This window comes from Protopterus annectens, chromosome 6.part0 (genome assembly GCF_019279795.1).
Source record: "Protopterus annectens isolate FY-2018-M chromosome 6.part0, PAN1.0, whole genome shotgun sequence".
Taxonomy (NCBI): domain Eukaryota; kingdom Metazoa; phylum Chordata; order Ceratodontiformes; family Protopteridae; genus Protopterus; species Protopterus annectens.
In genome coordinates, this window is record NC_056737.1 from 1,864,394,240 (window position 1) to 1,864,416,493 (window position 22,254).

Consider the following 22,254-nt stretch of genomic DNA (forward strand, 5'->3'; position numbering starts at 1 on the left):
AGAGCGTTGCTTACATTGTTGATGGAGGGAATACATGTGTTATAGCAAAGAATAAACATGTATTATAGTTTAAAAAACAAAAAAAGAGGTGTATTTCTGTTAAAGCCCTTTCGTTTTGCTGTGAAGTGAAGTTGTACCTCGCGTAGTGCACAGAGAATAAGCAGTATATATATAAACTGTGATGGTTAGATGTTTGGACAGAGAATGGAAAGGCAAATGTAATTTTAAGAGTTTAGCGATATTGTTTGAGTTAATTTTAAGAAAAACATCATTATACTTGGTAATCTACTATGATTATATATCTATCCATGGTTGTCTATACGTTTGCCCAGTCATACCTTATGTTGTGTATTGTTCATTCATTCTCTTAAACTTGTTGTACTTCACAGAAAGAATACAGTATTTCATATCGATTAGATTGACTATAAATTCATAGTACAGTTAGTGGTGTAGATGATCATAAGCATGCATCCTTTACATATATCTATCTTGCTTCAATGATTTAGTTTATGTACTTGGAGATTGGACATGTTTATACACCTACAGTTTTGAATTGGTTAGAGCTGTATTTCATGGGTTGATTAATATATGATTCACAATAATACATACCTCTTTGAATGTCACTCAGGGAAGAAAGCTGAAATTACTAGATTCATTCAGTAATATTTGGCAGTGACTATATAGTGACACACACATGAAGTGTGAATAATCGTGATTTATGATCATTGCCATTTTATGTTTAGTTTCAGTAGACTACATGATGTGAGAGTTCTTATGGGCATTTATTTCATCACTTTAAATATGATTTTCTTGCTTTTGTGTATTGCTATCATTCTGTTTCAAAATAGCCACACTGAATTTGCTGACTAATAAAAGTGATAGACACATCGGGCTATAGTTACGCCACCAATACATTGCCACCTATTATTTCATCCTCGCATAAAAAAGCTAATTCAAGTCTCTGCAATGTGACGAAATGGTGGGGGTTTAATGGGAAGGTACTTAAAAATATATATTTGTTCATTGCTGGGATATATGTTCATGTACTAGAGAAGAAATAGATTGCACCCAATTTCTAGATATTTACTTCTATTCAGTCTGAACAAGAGAGTAATCAATTCCAAATACACTTCATTGATGCATTATAACCTTTGTCACGACACTCTCTATATTATAATTCGTATTCAGGATATTTTTCAAGAAATTAATTTTTAGTATGCAGATTCAGATACTCTCTATACTTATTACTTAATGTTTATGTATAAAAGGAAATTATATGATATAAATATAAACTTTCCTCTCAGTATATGATTTTTGTAATCATAATTAAGATTTAGATAAGTGTTTGTGATTATATGGTCATTTACAAATCAATAACAAGATTAGTTTAAAGGCTTTGTATCATAAACCACAGGGCAAGTCATTTGATGGGAGTAACAGAAATATTAAACTATTATTGAAGTAATGTTTTCATTCTAAGAAATGTATATTTCAAACTGTATATACATTACTGCTATGGTTTAGGGTAAAAATTAACTCTCTTGTGTTACTTTAAGTGAACAAAGAATGAAGACACTACACTTTCTTTTTTTTAAATAGAATATTTAAACATTACTATCTAAATATGAAATGCCAAATGATTAGTTACAGTGTTTAATTCAATTGTTGAGTTTATAGTCTAAAGTTTAAGTTATTATTTGGCAATATATTCATTGATAATTATAAACAGAAATAATTATCTCATCAACTTCATTTATTAAGTAATTTTATTGTATTTTGTTTTCACTGTTTATAGAAATGTATCTGTATAATTTTAGGTTTTGGTTAATTTAAGGATCTATATCAGTTTGACGTTATTTAAAATAAAATAATATACTCAAAATGTACAGGGAGTCAAGCAACACTTGGTTAAAACTCTGGTTTAAATAATTTATTTTGAATAGAAATGCTAACTTATAAATCTAAAGCAATTTGAGATTTGTTCCATCACTAAATATAAATAATGAAAGGTAAATTTGCATCATAGTTAAAATTATAATGACTTTTAATACCATCAATTGCTTGTAATTGCATGGAAGAAGAAATAATAGATTATTAGACACAGAAATAATAGATTATAGACACAGAATAAGAGAGCACTTATACAATATCAGAACAGGTACAGTGACTAATGCACTACCGAAACATCAAAAGGACAAAAAGACAAGGAGGTCCGACCAACCAGGAAGAATTCTCTCAGCAAACACACTAGGCACAAACAACAGCCAAGGTCCACGCTGTGCAAGAACTATGTACCAAAATGACCCCAACACAGCAATGAATGAACCAAGTTTATTGCACGATCCCAAAACGAATTAACCTAGGTTTTGATGTTTAAATGATGTAATGGAACTTCATCTGATTTAGAATGCACTTAATAATTAATGAGCCATTCATGATGTGTAAGAATCTGATTGGTGATACATGTTTTTAAAATGGATGTTTGGTCTTCACAGTTATATGGTCTGAAGAAGCTAACTTGTGAAAGCGCTAACCTACTGAGTGCACTAATAAACAACAATTTTGATTTTTACTATGGACTGGTTATTCCTTGGATTTTATGTAATTTTGCAACATTTCCTGGACTGAACTCTGCATGATAGCTGTTGCTTTATACTGTGTTTTGGTGATATATATATATATATATATATATATATATATATATATATATATATATATATATATAAATACACACACACACACACACACACACACACACACACACACACACACACACACACACACACACACGTGCGCACATTACGATAGTGTACTATATATATAATCTAAAACACATAACATTATCTGTAATAGTATAAATTGCAAAAGGTTGAAAACAATGTAGACAAAACAGTATGACACATGAACCAAGAAACAGCATCTGTGAATGCAAAATCTAACTTTGAAAAAAAAAAAAAACATTATTTGTTTTGTAGGGGCTAGAGAAGCACACTCTTGCACACTCCACACCCCCTACTAATTATATACTCTAACTCCAAGATCACAAAATCACAGGGTAAGGGCAAATTCCCCAATGCCAGGATTTTTGGGATCTCACACCCTCATTGAACAGCTGTCTAGCTGATTATATGTAGTCAATAAGACAGCTGCTGACCTTACACACACTTAATATATTCACTAGCATTTATAGATACATAGATAGATAGCTTGATATGGATGGACAGCCTTTGTCTAAATCCTCCTTAGTTGACATCTATTTAATTAACTGCATTTGGTGGACTCAACAGATGGTATCCAGGTCTGCATGATTGCACAATTCTTGTGGTCGTGGAATATGGCCTTTTCCTGATATTGTGCAATGTCTTGATTTGAATATATTACGTTTTATTATTCATTTTAAGTTTAAATATTGCATATGCTGAGGATGTTTCTCATTGTACATATGATTGTGTGTGATCATTATCATTGTCAATGTTGTTTAGCTGACATTTGAAAAGTTAGTCTATTGGTGACTTGATGTAAGTTAGTATGCCCTTATGTATCGATATTTTATCTATCCATATATATGTATATCTATCTATATATATATATATCTATCTATCTATATATATATATATATATATATATATATATATATATATATATATATATATATACATATATATATATATACATATATGTATATATATATATATATATATATATATATATATATATATATATATATATATATATATATATAGGTTCATAGGTTCATAGGTTGGTACTGGGCTATCTGCCCGAAGGTATATATTAGCCCAGCCACATTGTGTGGTATTCACCGCCCCTTTAGTAGTTCCCTAGACCCTTGTACTAGCAGCTAGTACCCTTGGCCCCTATCTAGTAGTGCTGTTGGTGTGATCCCCAGTTTGAAATTTCTGTTACCCATCCACTCATCAAGGTTCTTCTTGAAGAGTGATAGTGAGGGGCTCTGCCTTATGTAGATCGGGACCCTGTTCCATAGTAAGGTAAGTCTCTGTGAAGAGAATCTATCCCTCCAGCATGTTCTATTCATTGTTGTGTTGAGGTTTATATCCTTAGAACGTGTAGCTCGAGTAGATTTGGTTTTGCTCAGATGGAGCATGTTCAACAATTCTGGGTTAGACATGGCTTTGTATGTTAAACAGAGATCGCCTCTGAGAAAGCGGTATGCAACAAAGAACAGTCTTAGCTTTTTCAGTCGTGCTGCATAGGGCAACTGTTTGAGGCCAGTAATCCTCTTGGTTAGGTACCTTTGTGGTTTCTCCAGCTGCTGGAGATGTCTAGCCAGGTACTTTACAATTGGTGCATTGTACTCAATAATGGGTCTGATGAGGGAAGAGTAGAGGGGCACCATTACATCCTTAGATCTTGATGCAAACCCTTTCGTGATCAGAAGGGTCACATAGAAGGATTTTCTAACCACTTTGGCAACATGGTTATCAAAGGAAAGCTGACTATCTACTTGGGTCCCTAGATCCCTTATTTCTTCTTCAGATTTCAGGGGATTACTTCCTATATTGTAGTTTGGGGGTACTCTGTTTTTTCCAAAGGGGATTACTATGCATTTTTTTGCATTTAGCTTGAAATCATGGCTTTGACACCATGCATCACTCTCATTTAGGCCCTTCTGAAGGATCTCCATGTTGGCCAGAGACTCTATTAAAGCACTCAGTTTGCAGTCGTCTGCAATCTTAGTCAGCCACAGCCCTTGCGTGCTTGCCTGTACTTCTGAGAAGTATTGCCAAACAGGAGGGGCCCCAGGACAGAGCCCTGAGGCACACCAATCGTTACTGGTCTGGATTCAGACATAGATCCTGCTACTCTTACTTTATGGGATCTGTCTGAGAGCCAGTTTGCGATAAATCTTGTGACGTAAGGGTTTATGCCCAGGCTGGTGAGCTTATCAATAATACCTGAATGGGGAATGGTGTCAAATACTTTAGCAAGGTCAAGGTAAGCCGTGTGTACCTCCTTTCCCTTATCTATAGCCTGAGTAACTGTCTCAAAGAAATCCACCAGGTTCAGGAGGCATGATCTGCCCTTGACGAAGCCGAACTGTGTGGGGTCCAGCGACTGGAGGTTCCCAATCTCTCCATTTATGAGTTCCATAATGATTCATTCCATAGCCTTACAGATCAGACTGGTCAGGCTTATTGGTCGGTAGTTCCCAGGGTCAGTTGCGGCCCCACCCTTGTGTAGTGGGACTACCATTGCCGTGCGCCATTCTATGGGCACATATCCTGTGGTGAGGCTGAGACTGAACAGGGTATTAAAATGCGGGTTTAATTCCTTTATTTATATATATATCTATATATATATATATATATATATATATATATATATATATATATATATATATATATATATATATATATATATTATATACATATATATATATATATATATATATATATATATATATTTATATACATATATATGTATATATATATATATATATATATATGTATATATATATATATATATATATATGAATACACGTCTGCATAATATCTATGTATGTATATATATATATATATATATATATATATATACACACACACACACACACACACACACACACCTCTATATAATATATATACATATATCTATATATATATATATATATACATCTATATATATATATATGGTTCTACCTCATATAACGAAACCAAAACACCGACATGAAATAACGAAACCACATAACCGACAGTACAAAACACGAAATCCCACATGCCCGACAACAAAATAACCGGTACACAAACTAAACCTCATACTTACACACCACAATCAACAAACAAAACACATTCCCTGTCCAAAACCACATGCACACAAGCACACCAAAATCCTACAAACCCACACTAAACCTACACAACTACCTACAACCCTAACCCAAACCCTAACCCTAAGGTCCGCTACTAAGATTACCTGACCGGCTCCTAACCCTAACTCACTTATCCCGCCCCTAACTAAACACAATCACTATGACTTACCTGACCCGCTCACTAACCTAACTCACTTATCCCTTCTATAAACACAATCACTATATATATATATATATATATATATATATATATATATACACACACACACACACCCTTTGCACACACACACACACACACACACACACACACAGTCTATATAATATATATACATCTTCTAGGTCCCATCTATATCTATATATGTCGATCTTCTGGGCTCGCGATATATCTGTCGATATATATATATATATATATATATATATATATATATATATATATATATATATATATATATATATATATATATATATATATATATATATATATATATATATATATATATATATATATATAGATATATAGATATATACACATATGGGCCTACTTTTACTTACTGGATTTACACTTCTTTGAATCGAAAATTGCTGACTCCACTTCAGCAAAACAGCATACAGCCAAAACCACTGACTACTAAACTGCTTGCCCGAAAAACAGAGTATCAGGGTGAACACCCCCTTTTGCCCTGGTGCCCTGTCTAGTGCGTTCTATATAGGTAGGAAGGGTGGACGTGTGGTGGGTGAAGCATCCCACTTGGATGGGTTTAATTTCTTTCACTGACTTTTTTTCCTTTTTCCCCGTCAGGGAAAGCAGTCTGGTGGTCTGTGGTTTCTGTTGTGTTTCGATGAAGTGGAGTCAGTAATTTCCAATTCAAAGAAGTGTAAATTCGGTAAGCAAAGGTAGACCCATATGTACACACACACTCACACACACACACACACACACGTATTGATATATATATATATATATATATATATATATATATATATATATATATAAAACCCATACAAATGCACAGGTGCAAGGAATACCCCAACAATATTCATGACAAAAGCCCATCATTCCATAATGAAAAAAATCTTCATTTAGTATTATTTAAAGAAGATTTTTTCATTGCTGGAGAGCTGGAAATTTGTTAAAAATACTGTTCCAATATGTCTTCTCAAATAACTTAGTTCAGATCACAAAATCTTAAATAAATAAATACTCAGCAAAGAATGCCAATTCTATACAATGCTGCGCACACAATAGCTCAGAAGACCATACACATGCCCCCAGATTCAGCAAGCCCTGCAAAGTGTGCTGGAGTAGTGCAGGAGCTCCAATAGGCAATATGTCTGCCATGCAATCCAGGAATAAGCTGTAGGGATGTGCATGAGCGCACCTGCACTAGTCCTGCATGGACTCAGCCCGTGTATTCAAATTACCCCATTTGCAGGTGAAATCCATGCAAATGAGGTGAATTTGAGATCTAGGAAGCTAAATGCTGGCCATGCAGGACTTGTGTAATCTATAGAAATGTACTCAGTCAGTAACCGAGTACATTTCTGCAAACTACAAAACAGAGCCATGACAGCTCATAGGTTCATAGGTTCATAGGTAGGTACTAGGATATCGGCCCTGGGGCCTATACAAGCCCAGCCAAAAAGGTACCCTGGCTTTTGCCACCCAAGAAAATTATTTTCCTGTGCCACTATTGAGCATAGCCACAGGGGTGATCCCCGGGGTGAATTTCCTATTTCCCATCCAATCATCAAGATTTTTCTTGAAGAGTGCTAATGAGGAGCTTTGTTTGATATAGATAGGTAGTTTATTCCAGAGTATGGGAAAGTATCTGGGACAGGAATCTATCCCTCCGGCATGTTCTGTTTATTGTGGTGACAAGGTTTAGGTCCCCAGAGTGTGTAGCTTGGAGGAATTGGGATTTCTTTAAGTGGAGCATGTCCAACAGCTCTGAGTTTGACATAGCTTTGTATGTTAGGCAGAGATCACCTCTGAGCAGGCGATATGTGACGGAGTAGAGCTGGAGTTTTTTTATATGGTCTGTGTAGGGCATCTGTTTGAGGACGCTAATCCTCTTTGTGAGGTATTTCTGCGGCCTTTCCAGTTGTTGTAGATGTCTTGTGAGGTACATACCAAAAGGGGCGTTGTACTCTATAATGGGTCTAATGAGTGATGAGTAGAGGGGAACAATGACCTCTTTTTTTCTGGATGAGAAACCTTTTGTGATGAGTTGTGCCATGTAGAAGGATTTCCTGACTACTGTGGCGATGTGATTATCAAAGGAGAGACTACTGTCCACCTGTGTCCCAAGGTCTCTTATCACACTTTTGGTGTTAAGTATACTACTGCCTATGTTGTAGTTCATGGGTACAGAGTTTTTACCAAAGGGGATGACAATACACTTTTTGGCATCGAGCTTGAGGCCATGGCTTTAACACTAGGCATTTGTCTCAGTGAGGCCCTTTTGTAGGATGTCCACATCATTAGGAGTTTTGATTATGGCTCCTAGATTGCAGTCATCTGCAAACTTCATTAGCCAAAGACCTTCTGTGTTAGCCTGTACTTCAGAGAAGTAGATACCAAACAGGAGAGGACCCAGGGCTGAACCCTGTGGTACTCCACTTGTCACTGGTCTGAAGTCAGATTTGGAGTCTGCTACTTTCACAGTGTGGGTTCTGTCAGTGAGCCAGTTGGCAACCCATCTTGTGACATAGGGATTTATACCTAGTTTAGTGAGTTTATCTATAATTCCAGAGTGGGGGTGGTGGTGTCAAAAGCCTTGACAAGATCTAGATAGGCTGTGTGAACCACCTTACCCTTGTCTACGGCTTTGGTGACTACTTCAAAGAAGTCTATCAGTTTTAGAAGACATGATCTGCCTTTTACAAACCTGAGCTGGGTGGGGTCCAGAGTTTGGAGATTACCAATGTCTTTGTTTATAAGTTCCATGATGATACGTTCCATGGCCTTGCAGACCAGGCTCATCAGGCTAATAGGGTGGTAGTTCCCAGGGCCCATGGTGGCTCTCCCCTTGTGGAGTGGGATAACCATCGCTGTGCGCCATTCAGCAGGCACAAAGCCTGAGGTGAGGCTATGATTGAACATGGTACTTAGGTGGGGTGCCAGTTCGTTCTGTCGTCTGTGTAGAACGCAGCCTGGGATGTTGTCTGGTTGCATGGATGCTGTGTTCTTGGCTTTGGAGAGTGTGTTTTTTACCTGTGTAGCCATGATTATGGGAACTTTGCAATCTTCCGGTATAGAGATGGCATCTTTAGGGGGTGAGAGGGGGGTAAAGTTAGCACTAAACCTATCTGCCAGGATGCTGGCAATATCAGTTGGGTCTGTATATTTAGTGCCATTGTGCTGTAACTCAGAGCAGATCTGAGTGTTGCCATTGAGATTCTTGACATAGCTATAGAATGCTTTGTGGTTGAATTTAGAATCAGTGGTGATTTTGTTTTCGTAACTAACTTTGGAGGATTTTATCAGGGATTGCAGCTTCTTACTGAGGCTGACCAGGGAGCTCCTCCACTCATGGGATTTTACTCCCTTTTGCAACAGTTTCTTCCTTCTGTTGTACAGTTTGTTTATGGCAGGGGCCACCAGATTGGCTTCATTTTTTTGGAGGATAGTGTCTTGGTTCTGTTTGGGAAAGCATGATCCATCCACTTATGTAAGTGCTTATAAAGTGCAATTGTGTAGGATTCAGTAGTCGTAACTGTATTGTCCATCTGCATGGGTGTCATGAAGTTCACCACTTCTGTCTTAAGAAGCATGAAGCTGGCTTTGGAGAAATTTTTTACCATGGTTTCCTTAATGGGGGGTGGGGGCAGGATGTGGATATCTAGGTTAATTAGCTTATGGTCAGATCGGACCAATGAGGTGTTGAATTCAGGTGTGGAACATCGGTCACTTATGCTGGTAATGACTAGATCTAGGATATTGTTGCCCCTGGTGGGGGTGTGGATAAGTTGATCCAGGGCACTGGAATTTATGAATTCCAGAAAGCGTTGAGTGAAAGATTTGGTACATGAGTAGTTTTCCCAGTTAATGGTGAGGTAGTTGAAATCACCCATTATTAGGGTGTTTGGTTGAACCCTAATATTTTCCAGTACATCAAGAAAAGAGGAGTGGGAATCTTGGGGCATGGTAGGTGATCTGTAGCAAGCTACAATTTGGATTGCCGTTTTGCCCAGAGTTAGTTGTACTTCGATAAACTCGGCTGCATTATGCTGAGCAACTAGCCTGGAGGTGTGGATATCCTTAATGAATATGGACACACCTCCGCCTTTGGTGTTCCGGTCCAGGTTACATGGCCGAAAAGTGTGGTATGAGTTATAGTCTGGTAGCGCAGGGGTGCTCTCTTGAGCCTTGAACCAGGTCTCAGGCACTGCACAGATATTGATGTTCTCCATTTTAAGGAGTGCCTCGAGTGAGTGCATTTTGAGATTTAGACTTCTAGCATTGAGTAGCATCACCCTCAGTTTTTGCTTGCCTATTCCTGTTACAGTGGTGAATTTGTCATTTGAACTTTGCCTAAAAAAGGCACTATAGGGGTGGCAAGAGCCTTAGCCAGTATCCAGAATCCCAGGGGTGACAGGTGCAGGCCATCTCTGGCAAACCATCGTGGTCTGTCGACCATGTCATCCCAGGCAGACAGATACTGGATCCCTTTAGAATGGCACCAGAAGCTTAGCCAATTGCTGAAGTCAATCATTTTGTCCTTGTACTGCGGCATCATTTTGGGTGATGGCAGAATGCTACTCAAGGCTAGGGTCATACCTGCCTGGGCTACAAGATCGGAGAGCTCTTCCATGTCTCTTTTCATGTAGTTCAGGGAGGTAAGTCTCAGGTCGTTCACACAAACATGGACAATGACAGAGTCATTTTTGTACTTGTTGTGGAGTGACCTGAGTGTGTGGGTATGTGGCGGATCCTGGCACCCGACAGGCAGCTGACAGTAACCTTCTCCTTGTTTAGCCTGGTGAGTGGGACATCAGTGTGCCTGAGTATAGAGTCACCTATGACTAGTGTGTTGGGTACGTTGTTTTGCCTTATTGGCTTTGATTGAGTGGCACACTGAGTCTGTGGGCTATGTGTCATTTGGGTTGTGTTGGGGATGGAGGTTGCTTGCGTTTATGCTTTGGAGGTCTCTTTTGCTTGAGCAGATTATTATCAAGAGCCTCCACAAATGTTTTTGTGTTACTATGTGTGGATTTTGGTGGTGTAGATTTAGTGAGACTATGTGATGAGTGTGGTGTGGTGCAAGTGTTTACCTTCTCCTCTTGACTGTCAAGTTCAGTCTTGATTGGAGAGAGCTTTACCTCCAGTTTGGCTAGATAAGTGCATCTCTCACAGGTTGTAGTGTTGGTTGGTAGGAGGAGAGGGCTGTCCGTGTACATGAGGCAATTTCTACATTGCCCCAAGACGCCCAGATTCATCAGATAGACAGGAGAGAACACTGGGAGCTGACTCTTGGACCTGAATAAAAAACTGTTTTCCTCTAGATAAGTGAGGAAAGTGAGTACAAGAGCTGTTTTTCTCTAAGTAAGTGAGGAAAGTAAGTACCAAAACTGTTTTCCTCTAGGTAATGAGGAAGGTTGAGTGCTGTAGTAATTAATAGTTTATTTAGTGCTTACAAGTTCTGAACAAGTGCTGATCACACATAAGCAAATTCAAGTGCTAAAACTAAGAATCTATATCTGGACTAAACTAATTACAGGAAAGGGGGGAAACAAGTGCAAATGTGGGCTTTTAAATCAGAAGGCTGAGAGAGATGGAAAAACTGCCCAAATGACTAATAACTACAATTTCTGGGCCAGAACCACTCCTTATGTGGTAGATATGTTACCTAGTGCTTACCACTCCCACTGATAAGCTAGAAGGCTTCCCTCCAACACAGAAACCCTGGGGGGGGGGGGGCTCAGAAACTTACATACAGTCCTGGATACAGCAAATCTGAATCTGGACTACACTAGTTACAGGAAAGGTTTTTTTTTTCTTTTATGTGTATATATATATATATATATATATATATATATCTATATATATATATACAGAAAATTAGCTAAAACAGCAGTAAAAACAATTCAAATGCAGTGCAAGCTAGAACACTTGAGTATGTAGCAATGTTAGACCAAACAGTTTAACAAATGCAATTAAATTAAAGATGACTAAAAACAAGTGCAGAAGGAGTCTATTAGGTACAATGAGGTAAAGAGATGGGACTGGGGTGAGTGTCCCAGATCAAATCTACAGTCAGGGCGGGCAACTGCAAATGCCTCCAAATTTAAACAACAAGACAGGAATAGGGAGTGTGGGTATGGGAAAACCAACACCTTCAGCAGAGATCTGAAAAACTATACAGTGAAGCAAAAATAACAGTGCATAACTCTAAAGTCAGCCAGCAATGATATAAAATTAGTCAAACAACAATTACCAGTACACAATTCTGAAGTGCCAGGAAAAATATACTCAGCTCTGTATATCTCCAGATAGTTTGAAGAGCACTCTGTCAGGACACAGGAAGGCTCCAGCAATGATAGTTCCAGATAAAGGGTGGATATTATGTAGAAAGCATGCCAATGGCCAAATATAAGTGCACTGGCATGGAAAACAGTGCCCAGTAAGAACCATTAATGAGGAAATATCCATAACAGCAATAGGAATACATAGCACATAGTGACATACAGATACTGGCAGAATCTATTCTTTTCTGTCCATACTTCATAGAGTGTATGGAGTCAGCTGCAAGATAACAGATAATCTGTAAATCCATCATTATGTACTGTTCACTTTTGATATGTACATCTGTCTGTACAACTGCATATGGGAAATTGCTGTATGTCCTTGATGCAGCTGTCAACACTTGTATGCATAAAGGTAAATAGCACATCACTCCAGCAAGATAAAAATATTTTACATAATGTGCACATTTTCTGTAAAAGCATAAATCTAAACAGATACATTTGAGAATGAGTAATGCCAGAATAGATGTATAATGAGCTAATAGTCCCCAAAACAGAAATCTTAAAAGGTGCCAATTTACCTTATCAGCTACCTATGACTCAGATATAACTGAAAGTAAGAGCAACTATGTGCATACATCTTTTAAGCACCATTTGTGCCATACATAATTAATGAGGTTCACTAAAATTCCAGGAATCCCATTTGTGCATGTCCTTATACATTCTTGAAATTCATCACATTAGTCATATAGCTCAGTGTAACAAGAAGGTGCTCCTTGCAAGTACCCAATAGGTATAGTTAAATGATTCCATGTGTAAGTCATTCCTGTTAACTTCCAGTGATCTGATAACATGACATAAGCACTTTTAAATATTGATTTTGTTACATTTACAGATCAGACCATTGTTAACTGTGAACTGAATGGGACTGCAGTGAGCAATGTTCAGGTCTGAGTACTCTTTCATTGGAGTATGAACATTATAGAGATTACTTCTTCTAGGAGGCTTCAATTTGACTGGGTGCCCATTTGGATCAAGTAGGAGACTACCCAGATACTGACTGTCTATGCTGGAGTGGAGCATCACATGAGAGCCAGGCCACTAAACGTTGCAATGATTGGCTGCATTATGAGGAAGCATTGATGATGTACAGGGATCTACCAGACTGTAGTGCAGGTTCTCCACCACTAAAATGACCTGCAAAAGAGGGATACAGACGAGCTTCATAAGAGGGTTGCCGAAGTGTGTCAATGGCTAGTGGATGCCTACAGTAAATGCTATAATAGTATGTACACCTTAGCACTCCTATGAAATTTAGAGATACAGCTGTTTCTGAAATACATCAGTTACATGCCTTTTATAACCAATAAGTATCTGTTCTGAAAATTGGCTCATCAAGATAATTAATATGACATGGTGAGTGTTCACCATATAAATATATTTAATATGACAGGCCTGTAAGCCAAGAGGAATGCTTGTCTGACTGCCTAGACATATTTTTTCATTTGTATGTGTTGATAGCTGTTATTTCTGTATATTATTATGATGGCCAATAGATGTTATGTGACAGATGTTTCCATATTCATCCATTGGTCACAGGAATATGGATACACATGCAGTAACCATTTGTTAAGAAGAAATGTATGCTGGTTGCTACCTCAGCCTGTAAATAAACAGGTCAGCATGCATATATGCTGTTGTGCTGAGGGTTCAACTCTACATAGGAGAAACATATAATTATATTTTTATGTTTGTGTCTGTCATATATTCTCAAATATTCTGCTCTATATACCTGCTTAGTAATATTAATTATTTTTTGCATGCTTATGAATAACTTAGTTATTCATCAGATTTCTTTGAATATCTTTGTTCTCCATAATGTTATGTGAATGGCAGCTCTTTTAGTACAAGATTATGTGTAAAGTTCAAAACAGGGTCTATATTATATCATCGAACGCTTAAAAAAGCGAACGTTGATTGATCGAACTTATTTTTGCGAAAATGCAAAATATCGAAGCAGCAGAAACTCAAATTTTTTCCTAGGGAAAGAATTTGGTTGTCCGTTTCTGTTGCTTCGGTATTTTCAGTGTTATGTTGGAAAGTTACCGGTCGGATTCAGGTAAGTGTGCGATTGTGTGGATGTGAGTCTTAGGGTGATTTAGGTGAGTTAGGGTTAGGGCTCGGGTTAGGTGTGTGTGCGATTGAGTGGACATGTGGATTTAAGTGAGTTAGGGTTAGGGAGCGGGTGAGGTGAGTGTGTGACAGTGACAGTCCTTAGGGTTAGGGTTTGGGTTAAGGTAAGTGGGTAGTTAGTGGTGTGTGCATAGTTTAGTGTAGGGTTAGGTATCAGATTTTAGGTGTATGTGTGTGGATTTCTGTTTGTTTGGTGTGCTTGTGTTGTGTGTATGTGTTTTGGATCAGCGATTTTTTTCCCTGGGGAAAAAATCACTGATCTGACAGTTCGAGATTGTAAGCTTTCACTTAAATTAGGTCAATCAATCAGCATTCGCTTTTTTAAGCATTCGATGATATAATATAGACCCTTCAAAACAGACTGTTATACTTCTTACAAAAAAGATTGTGAAATATGCTATAATTTGCAAGTGAAGTGCAATCAAGTGTAATTTTGTCATTCATTATTAAATTCACTTCAACAACCACCTCATCCTTATCTTTGGAGGAAGTCAGATTTTCAGACATACAGCCAATATGCAGAACAGGGAGATACAGATATATGCAAGTGATTTATGATGTGCACATTTCCAAGGAAATGCTATGTTATATGGGTTAGAGACAGTGGCACTGACAAAAAGGCAGGAGTCAGAGCTGGACGTGGCAGAGTTAAAGATGTTAAGATTTGCACTGGGTGTAATGAGGATGGACAGGATTAGGAATAAGTATATTAGAGGGTCAACCCAGGTTGGAAGGTTTAGAGACAAAGCCAGAGAGGCAAGAGTATGTTGGTTTGGATATGTACTGAGGAGGGATGCAGAGTATACTGGGAAAAAGATGCTAAGGATGAAGCTGCCAGGTAACTGGAAAAGAGGAAGGCCTAAGATAAGGTTTATGGATGTGGTGAGAGAGGACAAGCAGGTGGTTGGTATGACAGAGCAGGATGCAGAGGACAGGAAGGAATGGAAACAGATGATCCACTGTGGCGATCCCTAATGGGAGCAGCTGAAAGAAGAAGAAGACTTTTCCAAGGAATATCTTTAAATGTAGTGCTCCCGTATACATTACTGTGCCCCCCCCCATGTGCACCACCTTGTATTTCTCTGTCAGAAGTAGCCATATGATACATGACTCTGTCCCACTGTCTGAGGGATGACATTTTTTACTTGCTGTTACTGGTTGTGACCACTGTGCTAACATGAATTAATTCCTGCAAATTTACCTAAATTCTCAGCATGTTGTCCTTTTTGTAAATCCAAAGACTTGATCCATATTAGTAAACCATCGTTGAACATTCATAACCCCAAGTCTTTTCACTGTATTCACAACACATGCTCTCAGGTAAGATGGATTAGCTAGGCTAAATAGCTGGGCATTCGTGCATGTAGTATGGGTTTGATTCCCTGAATGTTAACTATAGTGACACCTGAACACTTTTAGAACTACACATGTCCTTAGACACTGAAACGGGTGGTTCAGTTTACAATTACTGTGTAATCCTAATCTCTATGGGTTTGTTTTTTCTGAATGTTTCAGTAGAGCAATGCCTGAATGTTTTACACATTTTTAATGTTTTATGTGCATAGCCTGAACGCTTACATCTGCATAGTTATCCTGTGTGTTATCTGTTATCCATAACTGTGTTATCCTAATCTCTATGGGTTTGGTTTCTCTGAATGTTTTAATGGTGAAATGCCTGAATGTTGTACATATTTTGACTGTTTTATGTGCATAGCCTGAATGTTTACACTTGCATAGTTAACAAGCTGCGTATTTCACAGCAACCACAGCAATTCGGAATAAATTTGTTAGACTATCCCCTCCATAATTCCACGCCATATTAAATACGAGGTTTCAAGCAGGCTCGAAGCTGAAATATTTCCTAAAAGAGCCGCTGCAATGCGGAATAAGTAGTTGGTCATCCCCTCCATAATTCTGTGCCACACTACCTACGAGGATTCTTGCAGGCTCGAAGCTAAAGTACTTCCTAAAGGAGCCAAACAACCTCCTCACCTTAATTAAATGCTGTACCTAATGAAACAGTAACAATTACTCTTCAACCATACTTTTCCCAGTTAGCAACAGTGAAACAAATTATCTTATTCTGGCAAGATATTATAGATGTATGTTAATGCGTCAATTGTCTTAGCCTGTTCTCTGCATTTGCCTTATCTTTTACGCGGGCTAATTGGGAGCGGCTTCATCTCTTAGGTCCCCTCCAAAAAGTCCTCACTAAAATAACCTATTCTACATTAACGACAGTAACACAATATATATAAAGTTGTTCTCAGCAATTTTGTGTTGAATTACTCCTAATGTACTGTGTTGTTCTTATTATTTTGTTGTGCTAATCATACTTTTATCCCAGGTATTTATATTGGTACTTGTTTTACACAACCTATCTCTCTATTATATTTCCCTTAGCTTCCTGCCCTTTCCAGCCTATATTTTTCCACTGAATTGAGTGTAGTTGCTGGACATCTAAGAAACAATTATCTGCCATACCCTGTTGCCTCAACCTCTAACAGAAATAAGAAAAGCTTCAATCCAAACTGAACTCACTAAGGATCCCATAGAAAGTATGTGCAAATGAAGTTTCTCCCACTTTAATTTGTGTTACTGCTGTATAACTTGCTAGGTGGCCTGTACACGCTGTCTGCCAGGACTGCCAGCAACCGTACCCTTCCCAGGTCTGAGCCCTCCTAAACCAGCCTAATCATAGCCTCTCTTTTTTCAACTTTTCAGGTTTTCTTTCATCCTTTAATTATCTGTGCCTCTTGTGACTACCACTCTTGGTATTGCAGGATTTGGCCACCAGATGGCAGTCTTCACTCACTGGTAACTTTCTTCCTCTCTCTATTCCTCACCCAGACTAGAACAGAATTGTCACTCCCTAGTCACTCCTCATTACTCCTCTAGCAGTTCAAACCACTCTTAAATCCTATAACTTATAACCCTACTGAACTCTCCATCTTACCACCCTTGCTTACCTTTACTCTGAACTTACCTTTACTCCCTACTGATTGTTTTTCTCTCTGTCCTGCATTTCTTTCCTCTGGTTCTACCCGTTTCGTTCGCCCTTCGGGCTCACTTCACTTCCCTACCCTACCCACAAATCCCAACCACCCCCAGTGCATCTACATTTATACTTAACTAACCACTCCCACATACTCCAAAGCATCCAATCATAATATCCACATCACCCCACCCATAAACCATCATCTGCAAGTAACCCCGCCCTATTAATACATCACCTACATATATTTACTCACCTAATAATCCAACTATCACAACACCATATCAAACTCCCTAAAGTAAACCCTAACTCAAAATAAACAACTTTCTGCCCCTCAGCCAAAATCATGTCCTGTAAAATACTGTCCCTGCTAAATCTACTAATATTTCTAACAACCCTTATTTATCTACAATACCTAACCCAACCAAATGTCATACATCATTCCCCCATTATCATACCACTACCCACTATTATGCAAACAACATATACAGCCCTATATCTATATCCCCTTGTCTCTTCCACATCAACACCACCATGATCTTCCCTTATAGAATACTAACTAATCACAATTCCTCCAACTACATTTGCCAATCACCCACAAAACTCATTAACCTCACTAACTACCCATATCTCAGAAAAGATCTCCTACATCACCTTATGTCCATACTCCTTTTAGGAGACATCCATCCAAACCCTGGCCCCCTCTCCATCCCTGACAAGACCACCCAAGCCCGCTCCACTGAAGTAACTCATAAATCTCTTCATTTCACAGCCCTAAATACTCAGAGTCTCTGTAATAAAATTCCTATCCTCCACGCCTGGCTTCTACATAACCAACCAGATATTGTCTCCATCTCTGAAACCTGGCTCATGCCCCTTATAATGGACTCTGATTTGATACCACCCAACTATCACATAATTAGAAATGATAGAACACATAAAGCAGGAGGTGGAGTAGCACTCTTATACTCATCATCCCTCCTAGTAACCCCCTATACCAAACCTTTCCCTAAATTCAGTAATGCTGAAATTATACCTGCCCTACTTCACCTTAATAAACATAAGCTCATATTTGTGGTCTCCCTCTATATTCCCCCAGGAGATAATGTCTCATCCCTTGAAGACATTCTTTCCTGGGTCTCATACAACATCGCCTATGAAACAATAATCCTGGGCGATGTTAACATAAACAGGGCCTCAATCCAATCTCCCACTAATCCACTCAGTATTAACTTATATAACTTCATCCAACTAATAAATTGCACCACAAGACCCACAAAGAACTTCTCAAATGGAAGTACCATAGACTGGATCTTAGTGTCCCACCCTCAGAATATCTCCAATAGTGGCATTCTCCCTGACTCACTACCAGACCATTTCCCTACTTTTGCCTATCGCCTCCCCTCTACCACCCATCTATCCCTCTCCTTCACCTCAACCCGCTGCTTAAAAAACTTTAATCCTGAATCTTTCACAACTGCACTAAGAAATACTAATTGGAACCCCCTAAAAACCCTTCCTCTAGACAAAGCCCTCTCCCACTTCAACACTACTTTTGCAAACCTACTTAATTCCTTTGCCCCACTGAAAACTGAATGTATAAAAAGCAACCCTGTACCCTGGTTATCTAAAAACACCCTAGCCACCATGCGACTTCGCAATAAAGCCTGAACACGCCATGAAAAAATGAAAACCTCTACCACCCTTACGGAATACAAAACGTTGCACATTAAAGTAAAAAAACTTGTAGTCTCTGACCGCAAAACATATTTCACTACCCTTCAAACCAATCACAATACGAATCCCAAATTATTCTGGAAGGGAATTTCATCCGTCCTCAACCCTGGTAAATCGGAAAACCCATGCCCTAACCCACATGAATCTGATATGGACCTTGCAAACCAATTTAACTCCTTTTTCATTCACTCCATCAGGAAATTAACAACGTCCTTCACCAACAATTCAACAGCTTCTGACCAGCCACCACCCTCCCCTTCCTCCCCAAATACCTCTTCCCCTCAACCACAACCTTTTTCCATCAATCCCATCCACTATAAAAAGACTTCTCCTAAAATTAAAACCTGGTTCCAATGCCCCAGATGACATCCCCTCCTACTTCTTAAAAGTAACTGCAGATGCAATTGTTTTCCCTGTCTCTATACTAATCAACCGGTCTATCTCAGAATGTCAGGTCCCTCAACTCTGAAAGAAAGCTTTCGTAATCCCTCTCCACAAAGGCAGTAACAACCATGATATTACTAACTTTTGCCCTATAACCATCCTATCTCCCATTTCCAAACTACTCGAAAAATGTGTACACCAACAACTTTTATTTATTTTTATTTTACATTTGTTGACCGGGAATGTCCGACTGGATACATGTCCATTTTCAGTGGAGGCCCAGGGAGAAAAGCTCCAAAGGAAGTTACACAAACATCTATACAAAGTACACATTAACTCAGTTTACAAAGTCTGTGGATAGATATAAGTCATACATGAAACACTTATTAAAGAACATCAAAACAAAGGGGTCCCAAAAATAGTATAAGTATACAATTGAAGCCTAACAATCAGTCAGGCTTGGAACATGGACATAACCACTGAGACTTGAAATACTGCTTGAGACATTTCTTGAAGCAAGATAAGGATGCATCTAGGGTAATGTCAGCAGGTAAAGAGTTCCAAATTTTGCCAGCATAATTGGCAAACAGGGAGCCTCCAGCAGAGTTATTGGATTTGATAGTTTGGACTACTAGTCTATTAGAAGAGCATAATGTTCTAAGATTAAGGTGGGGATAGATATCTTTTAATGCCGGAGTCTTTTCAGGTTGTTTGAGTACTTTATAAGCCAGTATAAGTTGGTTATACTTAAACAGTTTGTGTAGCTCTAGCCATCCAAGATTACTTAGGTTAATACAGTGGTGTGTTCTATAGGGCAAGCCAGTGGCAAATCTGACTATGTGATTGTAGCAGCTAGAGAGCTTGTTAAATTCAGTTTTATTTAAGTTGGTAAGTATAGGGGAGGCATAGAGTAGGGTAGAGAGTAGACTGGAGCGGGCAATGGCAGTTCTGGTAGATGGGGTTAGGAAAGGCTTTATCCTATATAGGGATCCAAGTTTTTTGTTAATGGTTTTGACAGTTTTATTCATATGCACATCAGATTTAAGATTGTTGTTGATAATAACTCCTAGGAGTTTAGTATGAAGGTCTGGGGAGATTATGGTTCCATTATTGGACATGATGGAAAATGATAACAGTGGGGACCTGTGGGTGGGGGAGAAGATTCGGAGCTTTGTTTTGCTGGAATTTAAAATAAGACAACTTTTACCCTATCTCATAAATAATCAGCTCCTCATCAATACACAGCATGGTTTTGACCAGCTCATAGTACCTCCCGTGCCCTTCTCGCCTTCTTAGAAACAATCAACAAAGCCCATGATTCCGGCCACTTCGAATCCACTCTCCTCCTTGACCTCTCAAAAGCTTTTGACCCCATTTCTTACAAATTGCTTCTCAACAAACTCTCAAAACGTAATCTATCCTCTTCCTCTACCCAATGGTTCTCAAGCTACCTCACAAACAGACAGCAGGCAGTCAAATGGAAAAAAAGCTATATCTCCCTTCCTGAATACATTCACAGGTGTCCCCCAAGGCTCATTCCTAGGCCTCCTACTATTTAATATATTTATAAATGACTTTCACCAAGCCATTCCAAACTGTAGCCTCATTCAATATGCTGATGATTCTACTATAATCTGTTCCTCCCCTTCCTTCACAACTCTTAACTATTTAACACAAGCCACATTCTCTTCCACTGATCAGTGGATGCTCAACAATCATCTGGCCCTTAATGCAACCAAAACAAAACTCATAGTTTTTAATGCCTCCAAATCTGCCTCGTTAGACAAAAAAACATTCACAATTACCAGTAAAAACAATACTTCCCTAGAAATAGTATCACATACAAAATTACTAGGTATAATAATCGACAAATAACTAAAATTTGACAAGCATGTATACATCAATATCAAACAAACTCATAAAAAACTTGGTATGCTCTAACATCACAGATGTTTCATATTTCCCCTCCACCAGGGCTACACTAGCCAACACATACTTTATCCCATCCATTTTATATGGTATATCCATCCCCACCAACCTGCAATCTTCCCTTAAAACCAAACTCTCATCCTGCTATAACAAAATATCCAAGTTTGCTACAGGTCATAGAGCCACCTCACACCACTGCAACTCCCTTCACCAACTAGACTGGCTAGAACTATCACACTTCCTTACATATACCCAACTTATCCAAGCTCACAAACTTATACATAAATCATCTCTATGCCCCTCCCTTGCAAACACCTTCACAATGCATAATCCAAATCGACTCCTCAGATCTAATTCCTAAAACCTTATTAAATTACACAAACCTTCACATCCAGCTGGTAATCACCTCATGTCCTTCTCTTTAGCTCACCTTGGGAACTCTCTCCCAACTCACATTCACACCACTAACAGCCTCTCCTTGTTTAAAACCTCACTGCATGCACATCTTACCTCACAATAGATATGCTCATGCTCCCATCCCACCTTGAATATACTTCATCCAATATTTACACACTCATTGGCACCTAAAATTGTCTCCTAGGAACTCTCCATCCTTAGTGATCCATTACAGACCTCCAAACAAAACTCCACTGATTGGCTTTATAAAAAAACACATCTTCTTCTTTCGGCTGCTCCCGTTAGGGGTCGC